A 3912-nucleotide genomic window follows, 5' to 3' on the forward strand; every position below is an offset into this window, starting at 1 on the left:
CCTTGGATGAGCTGTGTGGTGCGGGAAGTGACAGATCACGACCCCGATCGTGAACACGATGTCCACCGTTTACAGAACTTTCGGCCCCTTGGGTCGTGGCATCATCAATCCGTCCCTTCTTTCGAACCCATGCCGAAGAGTGTATACTCCGATCACCTCCACCTGCAAGACAATTTGAAACATGTGCTTTTTCCGAGGAGTTATTAGAGTTAGTATGAGTCAATTCGGTATTAAAATAATCATTAGAAATATTGACTCCAAAACATGACTCCTCTACCATAGGGTTCTTAGCAACATGGGTTAAATTGAAAGTAACCTTATCATCTCCCACATTTAGCGTCAACTTGCCATTCTTGACATCTATGATTGCCCCCGCAGTGTGTAGGAAAGGCCGACCTAAAATAATAGGAATTTGCCTATCCTCTTCCATGTCTAATACAACAAAATCAACAGGAATAAAGAATTTACCTACTCTAACAGGCACATCTTCTAAGACACCTAGGGGGTATTTTACAGATCTATCGGCCATTTGCAGAGTTATGTTGGTAACTTTTAAATCGCCCATGTTCAACTTAGTACATACAGACAGGGGCATGACACTAACACTGGCACCTAAATCACATAAGGCTTTGTCAATAAAAAGGTTGCCAATATTACACGGGATAGAGAAACTCCCGGGGTCCTTCAACTTGGGTGGAGACTTATTTTGTAGTAAGGCACTGCACTCCTCAGTAAATGCAACAGTCTCCACCTCACTAAATGCTCTCTTCCTAGTCAAGATGTCTTTCATGTATTTAGCATATGCAGGTACTTGAGTAATTAATTCAGTGAAAGGGACTGTTACCTGCAGATTCTTTACCACTTCTAAGAACTTACCAAACTGCTTGTCTAGCTTGTTCTTTAGCTGACGATGAGGGAAGGGAAGTTTGATAGGTGGAACTTGTATCTCAACTTTCTTCTCAACCCCTGTGTCAGCTTCCTTATCCTTGACCACCTTCTCACTTTCTCTTGGCACAGCACCACTAACAGATACTTCAACCCCTTCCTCTATAGTCATAGGTGGCCCATCATACTCATATCCACTCCGCAGAGTGACAGCATTTACAGACTCTCTGGTCACAGGCTGTGAAGGGAGTTGACCTTTGGGTCTCTCTGCAAGAGCGGTAGCCATTTGTGCCAACTGTTTATCCATGATCTTGTTATGAGCAGTGAGGGCATCGATTTTGGCATCCTTTTCGCTTAGAGATCTCTGCAATTCCAACATCATATTCCTCATCTCTACAAGCATGGGATCAGGTTGTGTGGGTTGAGGTTGTGGTGGTAAGCCAGGTGATCCACTAGGTTGCGAGTTGTAGTTGCTCCGCGGTTGGTAGGGTTGTTGTGGTGGTGGAGGGTGTTGAATCTGGTGGGGGTTCTGAACATTAGTACTCCTATATGATAATAGGGGGTTGTTTTTATACCCCTCATTGTATGAGTTGGAATACGGATTGTTCTGCTTGTAGGACTGGAATGCATTGCATTGTTCGATGGAGCTTCGGCATACCTGTGCATAATGGCCCTGCATCCCACAACTATTACAGACATTAGCAGATTGGGCACTTATTGCAGCGACACTAGCATGTTGGGTGGATTGGGAAGATGCGATCTGTATATTGTCGAGCTTGTGATGTAGGGCAGTTAGCTGAGCAGTAAGCTGTTCAATAGAATTCATCTCATGCTTAACACCTCGGTCGGCAAAACCTCTAGGATTCCCATATTGGGCACTATGGATGGCCATCTCCTCAATCACCTCCAAAGCTCTAGGCACCTCCAGTTGCATGAATCTTCCACTGGCAGCTGAATCCAAAAGACACCTAGATTCATTACCCAGACCATTGTAGAACTGCTGAACCAGGAACCAGTCATCTAAACCATGGTGTGGGCACTCCCTTTGCAAGTCCTTGAATCTCTCCCAAACTTCGAACAAACTCTCATCTACTTGTTGAGAGATACCTAATATCTGACCCCTCAGACGAGCTGTCTTCTCAGGTGGGAAATATTTAACATAGAAAGCAAGGGCCAAAGAATTCCAATCGGTGATTTTCATAGCTGCGCGGTTGAGACTGTTAATCCATAGCTTGGCCTTCCCACTCAATGAAAATGGAAAGAGTATCTCCATAGTCTGCTCCGGTGTTAAATTCTTCTGCTTAATGGTGGCACAATACTGAATGAAAGACTGAATGTGGAGATTGGGGTCTTCACCCTTTTCCCCACCGAATTGGTGTCTCTCGATCATGTTTATCAGCTGGGGTTCAATCTTGAAATTCTCGACCGCAATGGAAGGCATGATTGCCTTGGGAAGCATAGACAGACTTGGTTTAGAATAGTCTGTAAGCCTTGGCACAAGTGGGGGTGGTGGTGCTTGGTCACCCATCTCTGAATCTGTATGGAATAGATTGCTAATCAGATAGTCGGATTCAGAGTCAGAATAGTCTCTCAACTGTTCAACGAATCTACGCCGTCTACGAAAGGTCCGTTCAGGTTCAGGATCGAACGAAGTCAGATCGCTGGTATGGACAGTCCTGGGCATAAACAAGCAAGAACTAGAAAACAGTCGTGAGATCCGGTCTCAAGGAACGGGAGTCCCTTGAGAAGTGACAAACAATAATCCAGAAAAACAATTAATAACAGAAAATAAAACCGTTTCCCCGGCAACGGCGCCAAAATTTGACAGGCTCAATCGCACTCCTATCAAAGATAAACCTAACGTTCACCAACTAAAAATGTAGCAAGGGAAGCAGGGATCGTATCCACAGGGAAACAATGTTCTTTCCACTATTAATTAACTAATCTAGACTACTGGTAACAAAGAATTGGATTGGTTTGTATATTAAGCTAAGGCAAATAATCAAACTGGAATATAACAATATTAAGGGAATCTAGGGCAGCGGTTCACCATAAATGCAGACCGGGATTGGACAACGGACAATAACAATTAATTAACAATCATAACTAGGAAAACATGCATCTCTCGAATCTTATGAATTCCTTAGGATATAACAACTAGCGGGCTCTCGCTACGTACTAGAAATAATTCCTATCTAATAGCCACAGACCAAAAACATCAGATTTATACCTCTCGGCGCATAATCTAAGGTTAATCAAACTCAAATCAAAATAGTCCGGCCGAACAGAATTGACGAGCAATAATAATAAGCTATAGAAATTATAATCAATCAATCAAATAATCAAGTCCACATATAATCCCAATCATGCATTCATGGATCTCCTAAACCCTAGAAATTAAACTACTCACCCATGATAACTAATAACAAAGCGATTAACATAATGGAAAACATGATCAATGCAATAGAATAAATTAAAGTAAGAAACAATACCGACTTGAAGAACAATGGAAATTGAAAGCTTGCGTTTTTATATAAATCGAACTAAGTGTTTGAATTGATGTAGAGAGAAAAATAAAACTTAGAAAAATAAACTAAGGGTTTTGTGCTGGAAAAATAAGATGTCCGTCAAAAATAAAACAAGTTTGCTTATATAGTTTTGCCAAAATAAGGCCTAAAAACGGAATTAAAAACGCGAAAAACTGCTGGAGGTTGGCGTCGCCCGATCGGGCGACGCTTCGCCCGATCGGGCGAATCACTCGATAGTCGGCCCGATCGGGCCAAAATCCGCCCGATCGGGCGGATTGCGAAATCTCCACAAAGCCTCCAGATTGACCGCCCGATCCGCATCGGGCGAGCTGCGCCCGATCGGGCGCGCGTTGATGAACTTGGCTTGCTTATAATTCCGCCCGATGGTTGCATTTCGCCCTCAGCTTCCAGGGCGATTTGCAATCTTCAATGTATTTCGCCCGTATCACCAAGTCTAACTCCCGGGGCTCAACCATAAGCATCTAAGGCTCCCGAAAGT

General features: G+C 43.4%; 1 non-coding gene across 1 annotated transcript; it reads left to right on the plus strand.

Annotated features, from left to right (window-relative positions):
* The first annotated feature begins 1907 nt into the window (after positions 1–1907).
* On the plus strand, positions 1908–2014 carry LOC130462149 (small nucleolar RNA R71). Its single transcript, XR_008922288.1, has one exon. It is a non-coding gene; the product is annotated as a small nucleolar RNA R71 (small nucleolar RNA).
* Positions 2015–3912: the final 1898 nt, after the last annotated feature.

This window comes from Spinacia oleracea, chromosome 5 (assembly GCF_020520425.1).
Source record: "Spinacia oleracea cultivar Varoflay chromosome 5, BTI_SOV_V1, whole genome shotgun sequence".
Classification (NCBI taxonomy): Eukaryota; Viridiplantae; Streptophyta; class Magnoliopsida; order Caryophyllales; family Amaranthaceae; genus Spinacia; species Spinacia oleracea.